Raw genomic sequence first — 6,886 nt, forward strand, 5'->3', positions numbered from 1 at the left:
GTGTGTGTGTGTGTGTGTGTGTGTGTGTGTGTGTGTGTGTGTGTGTGCATGTGCCCATGTGCCTTTATTCTGTGAACCTACCCTTCCATCTGTTGTTGTTTTGTCATAGTGACAGCCTGCAGCACAAGCTGACCAAAATTCACTGCGTACCTCATCAAGGCCTTGAATTCAGCTACTCTCCTGCTGAGGCATATCTAGTATAGGGATTATAGAAATGTGTGACCTTAACTGGCATTTAAATTCAAGGGTCCTTGTTTGGTCCCCGCCTTAGTCCTGAGGACACCCTTGACTACAGGCTGCTGCAACCCACCCAAAATCTCCTTCTCATCCATGGGAATAGTGTCAGCCATACCCTCTCATTCCCTCTTGGGATGCCTCTTAAAAAACCTCCAGCCACTCTGCCTGGCTGGCACTGGACCTGAAGGGCCCCAAACTTAATTGCTTTTGCAATCATATTTGGACGCAATATCCCTTAGCTAGCCAATCCACGTGGCCACCTAACATCCTAGACCCCAATATCACCTTCTTGCTGGCCTCATAGGACTTGCCATGTATGGCTGAGGCCTAGGATCCCTCAGGCCTAATCAGCCATCTCCAACATGAAGCCCTGGGTAGTCATCATGGTACCCATGGTAATCATCTCCTTCCTTCTGGACACTGGCGTCTCTTACTTGGTCCTGTTGAAGCTTTGGGGACCCACCTCCCTTCTTCATTCCTCTATTGACGGAGCATAGGGATAGCATTAGCAACATCACCAAACCCCACCACATAGTTGCGTCTTTAGGGGTATCCCCCTTGTCCACTCCTTCCTAGCATTACCTGTTCTGTCCCCTTGCTGAGCAGGGGCCTCTTAGTCAAAGTGGCATTTCCTTTTGGTTTCCCCCCATCTGCTAGACCCCAGGCTTGCTGGGCAGTCCCCTCCTCTTCTTCCTGCAAATCATACGTTCTGATACATATTTTCTCTTTCTGGCCTCCCAGATGCATTCACGTGTGGGATACTCAAAACCCTTCTATCGCCAAACATCGATCCCCTCTCATGATCCAACTACAAAACCTTTTCACTCTTGTCCAGGGTGAGACGTCACCCACCCATTTGGTTCTGATTGTTTGGAAAGTTTTGCCTGCCTATTTTTGTGCACGCAGATGGGTATGTGTTTTCTGGTGTGTACATAAGTCTTGTGGCAAACATGGGAGCTGAGATGGAAATGAGTCAGGCTCAGTTGGATGTGTGGATGATGGTTGCCACAGCATATTTTGTTTCTGACTGGTCTCCTTTGAGAACATGAGCTTTCTGTGCTTTGTTTATTGGTTGTGTTTTGCCTTCTCTGCCACTACCAGCTGCCAGCCACCACTGCTCATGCCACTCACCATAGCTGCTTTGATAACCAGGGCTCAGAATTTATCTCTGGGCTTTCTGGTCATTAGAATCAGTTTAGTAGAGAATCAAATGTCTTTTGAATATGTATAATACTAAAGTTGTTTTATGTGGTCCTGCTTTGCTTTATTTGAGAACTAGCTCTGGAGCTGGGTTATGGCTCTCCCTCCTTTAGACCCAAGCATGTTTGTTTAAAGGTTTTCCCAGAAATCTAGGTTTCATGTCAGGTGTGTCTCATGACTGTGACAGGGAATAGAGAACAAGACAAAAGGATTTAAAGGAATTTGCTTTTCAATGACTGCTCTCAATAATAACTACTCATGTGCTCAGCCCAGGGAGTGGGCAGGATTCAAAGATGTGGCCCTGTTGGAGTAGGTGTGTCACTGTGGGTTATAAGTTTCTCATTTTAGCTACCCGGAAGTGAATATTCTGGTATCAGCCTTTAGATGAAGATGTAGAACTCTCAGCTTCTCCTGCACTATGCCTGCTTGGATCTGCCATGCTTCCATGCCTTGATAATCATGACTTGATGATTATGGACTGAGCCCCTGAACTTATAAGCCAGCCCCAATTAAATGTTGTCATTTATAAGACTTGTCTTGGTCATGGCATCTATTCACAGCAGTAAAACCCTAAGACAACACGTCTCTGGTAAGTGGTTAGTTGGGAATTGTGAAAGCTTATGTAAGGTCTGAGGGTCTAAGAAAGTGAGGATGTTAAAGCCAGTGTTTTAAGGTATATACAGGTTGTAAGAGTATTAAAAAGTATTCTAAGGTTATGAAAAAATGTTTCAGATTTCCTTCACTCTCTATTTTGAAGGTTCAGAGTTTTTTTTGAAGGGATCTCTTGTGTATTTATTCACTAGTCATCAATGTTTCAAACACAGACATAAAAAATAAAATCAAACCAAGCAAAACAAAACCACCACCACCACCAACAACAACAACAAAACTGTGGCCATATCTTTTGGAGAATTACTAGTTTTTGTAACAGGACATTGTTTCTCCATCTCACATTCTCACATAACACAGAGCCATTTGAATTCTCCAAAGCATAAAAGGACTCTTGGCAGGAAATGAGTATAGCCCTTTGCATCCTAGTGGATTGGCCCAATAGCTAAACAATTGACAAAACTTGTAAAAGCAAGCTAATTTGGTAGTGGCGAAGGCGAAGATGAATACTTAAATTTAACCCAAATGACAGCATGCAGAACCTATCTGAGTGTATTTTCTTTACCTGATCATCCACTGAAGAATATCCAGGTTGAAACATGGTTATATTAGTATAAGATGCTACAAATAATTCCACAGTGCATATGACAGTGACACATTTCGTTTTTTTTTTATAATTTATTTTTTCTCAAATCGTAATTCATTCACACAGGGGTTATAAACACAGAAAGGCAGGATGTGGGGAAAGAAATGACAATGGAGTGTGGCTGATCAGGGGGAATACAGATATCATCAGAACCGGGTATCGACTGGGTGAAGGTTCAGGAGACAAGTCACTATGACTCTGCCTATGACTCGATTGTCCTTTTCTAAGTTGGTATTGTCTGCCCAGGCTACCTATTTACAAGGTCTATGACTACTCAGGCTTGTAAATTTCCACAAAAGCTGCCTGTTTACATTAGCTTATAGCCATCTGTTTCAATGTTTTTCCACTGAGACCCAAGACTTGATGCTAGTATACATGTATGACAGGCCTATTGCTGATTTTAGGCCTATGGCTGATCTTAGGCCTTCAGTGTATAAGCAGGGCTGCCCCTGATATCTCCTCCCTTCTCTAAGTATAGAAGGGCTGTGGCAATTCTAAACTTGTGAAGGCGGGGATAGAGGCCTGACCTCCAGTATTTGAATGGGACCTTGTAATGGCTCCAGTCCCCCTGTTGTTGTCCAGTGAGGCATAAGGGCCATACCTGTCCCGATGTCTTTTTCCTGGAGAGGGGATACTTTTGACATCAACCCCTATGCAGTCAGGCTTGTCCCTCAGGGAACCCAGAGAGATATTTTTATCTTTTATTTATATTCCCTTGCAGTGCTTAGCCTCGAAGCCTAAGCAAGAATTCAGATTGCCTGACAGAGGGGGTTCTGGGTGGCCCCTCTCTGCTTGGTCTAGGGACATAAGTCCCCCCTTTTAGGTTGGGTGAAGATGGGTTTTGGAAACACCCTGTATAAAGTAACAACCTCATCTTGAGTCTCGTGGTCCTCCATAGCTAACTTATGATAATGTATCTGAGTAGGCTTTGCTACCAACTTATTTATCTGTTGTATCACAGAGTTAGTCTGCCGATTTGAGAGCCAGGGACCAGCAGAAAAAAGCAAAAAGAACCCAAATAATGGTCCCAAGATGGGAGGAAATAGGGTTGACAACCTTGGAGAGGCTGAAAACCAATTATTTTACCAGCCTTCATCTGTCTCTTTCTCTCTCTGATTTTTCTTAGGGCCTTCACTACCTGTTTCATGCTCTCTTTAACCCTCCTTGTCTTGTCTATGTAAAGGCAACCTTCTTCTTTAAGAGCTGTACACAGTCAAGAGCTGTACACAGCCTTTTCTATTGTAATAGAGTAAATCAAGTCCAATAAGGATCTTTGCGATTTTAGGAGGTCTCTTCAGACAGTGAAACAAGGGATTTCTTCAGATTAGTGATGTCAATCTCTAGCTGTTTGATGTTCTTGTCAGTGGCCCTTCAAAGGTCTGAGTAGTATAAGATCGGAGGCCAGCATCTGGATTAGAACTTCTAACAACAGACATCACAGGTGATTCATTTTTACCTGGGATGCTGCCTGAGTTAATGCTCCTGGGAGTCCCTCTTTTTCTCGGTTTTCTGGGGTTGGGTGCTGAGCTGCTGCTTGTGACCTGCTCTATGCTCCAAAGGTTCAGAGTTTTAATATTGATCGATCAAGTTCTGATATGCTGATGAAGCACTGAATACTATTATCGGTCACAAGCTCAGGACTGTAAATTACCTTTGGTTGTCTTCTCAGTATAGACTTGAAGATGCTTCTCACTGAGCTGAAGACATCTCTGCCAAATGTATATGTTCAGCTTTCTGGATAGAAAAAAATGTTCATGCTTTTAACCTACAGCTTCTGCTATGACTTGAAGACCTGATATCTGTTAGCTACTTTTTCTACAATGTGAACTTCTGTACAAACAGTGGTTAATACTAATACATCTAAAATTTTTATCTCTTTTTGTAAACAATCAAACAAATAATTCATATAAGCTTCAGAGAGTCTAGAGAATCATAAAATTTGGCTCTATCTCTCACAAGTCAAACAGATGTGTTGGGGGTTGGTCCTGTGCACTGTGTTCAGATGCTGATTTCAATGCTCAAACATTTGCCCACGGTTCAGATGAGTAGCATGGTCAAGTATCTTTGGTCTCAGTGTTATGTAAACATTCTTCTTCATCGCCTTCTAGTGAGTCAACCTACGACTGCGCAGAAGAGGAGGGAAGGCTGGCACTCTGACCCCAGCTAAAGGAGACCAGAGAGAAAGAGGAAGAGAGGAAGAAGAGAAGAGGTGGCCATGAGGCTGAGGGTCTAGAAGGAATCGTGATGAGAAAGTCACTAAGGGATTCACCATGAGGTCATGATAAGAGAGAAGCTGTGAGGACACACATGGACACTAGACAGACCAAGATTCATCCTGCAAGTAACACAGTGCCTGTGGCTGGGAGGTAAATAGCTTAGAAGGTTAGAATAGCTTAAGACCTGCCTGGCTTAGGTTTGCAGCTTGTTAATAATAATACAAGGTTTCTGTGTCTATCATTCGGGAGCTAAAACAGGTGTAGAAAACCCCCAAAGAGTTTCACTTACAGACTCTGGATAATTACAGCCTATATTTCCCCATTTGCCTATTCCTGAGTGTGTAATTTCTCTTGGGACTTTTCCCCTCCCACAACTACCAGGACTACGGGCCTGGAAGTTCCAAATGTAAGATTTTCCTTTTAAGTTTCTAAATTTTTATTTCTGTTCCTAGTCTATATCTGTTTCAGCAGATTTCCACTCAGCTGACAGACACCATCCAGGAATTAGCTGGGACCTACAAACTGTTCCAAATGGCTGCAAGCCCTGGACTTGCTGAAAGCTGGTATGAGCCAGTGCAGCTGATGTAAATGCTCCCTAGCTGGATCTGCTAACCAGATGCTTCTGATGAATGCCCCATTAGCTGAATCCCTTCCAGACCTTTGACTAGCATTCCATCCTTCCTGGGCCCTGATAACGACATCCTAATTGCAGCAAGAAGTGGTTGCAGAAGAGAGCACACCACTTCTTATTTTCTACAAAGGCTAGATAGAGTGTTAAGTCAAAAGGAAACTCCCTGGCAGAGGGGACAAATAGCTACCTATAGTGCCTACCGGCATATTAGGAAAGGAATCTATTAAAACCAAATAGACCCAAACCTATCAACAGGTAGATTCATTAGCTCAAATAGTTTTACAACCTGATAGGGCATTTGACCTGCTTTATGCAAGACAAGGAAGTTATTCTATGGCTTTAAGAAAAATTCTTGTTTCAATTTAAACCACTTGAAAAACATTAGAGACAACTGGAAAGAATTAGATCTCCTAACAGCAAAGAAGGGTGGCCTTCCCTCAGGGAGGAATGGTTCTATATCAGCCAATTGGATATTGTAAGAGATAAGATCCAACAGCTCCAGACAGATCTCCAAAAACTATTAGCAGGCCTCTACCTCCATATAGCAGGAAGTAGTTTAATGATGACATCACCCTCTTTCCTGACCCCTGATTAGTTATCAATAGTAAACAAAAAAGGGAACGAGTGTAGGGTAACAGACCAGTGGAAAACCCCCTGCTCGTGGCTTGACCCCGAACTCTGAGATTTAAAAATCCCAACCCCCATGACTAATCGTTAATGGCCAAACAATATTTCAGGGTTAACAGATAAGCACTGTGCTTTTCAATGAGCTCACTGCACGTGCTCCAAAGATCATAGAAAAGCCTGTCCTTCTATCCAGCCCTGTGATGTCTCTCTTTTCATTCAGAGGCAGCCATCATTCTGAGTTTCTTCTCAATAAATCTCGTGTGAGATTTGTTGTATGGTGTGATTTTTTTGTGTGTGTGTGGTATTTCTTGGCTTTTGACCATCAAAATGCCCTTATGATGGAAAAAACTCTTATACATTTCCCTACAGGAAATACCATATGGGCAACAGAAAAATGATCAAAATCCCTGGTCCCTGGCAGCCTCACAAAAGGCTCCTCTCCCAGCTCTTCTGGGAGCACTGGAACACTTGCTCAAACCTGTATCCCCTGGCTTTTGTAAAATCTCTTTTATTAGTCTTGAAGATGCTGTGTCCCCCATTTGGGTCAAAGTTGAATAAATTAGTTTTCCCCATTTTTATCTACTTTATGGGTGTGTCAGGTCTCACAGCAGGGTCCCATTCACACTCCTGGCCAAAAGGCAGACAGGTTGTCCTTTCAGACACACACCAGCCCCAGGCTCCATTGATGCCCTTAACAATCCTGATCTCTGGACTCCCATA

Source organism: Grammomys surdaster, unplaced genomic scaffold (assembly GCF_004785775.1).
Source record: "Grammomys surdaster isolate TR1022 unplaced genomic scaffold, NIH_TR_1.0 125349, whole genome shotgun sequence".
Classification (NCBI taxonomy): Eukaryota; Metazoa; Chordata; class Mammalia; order Rodentia; family Muridae; genus Grammomys; species Grammomys surdaster.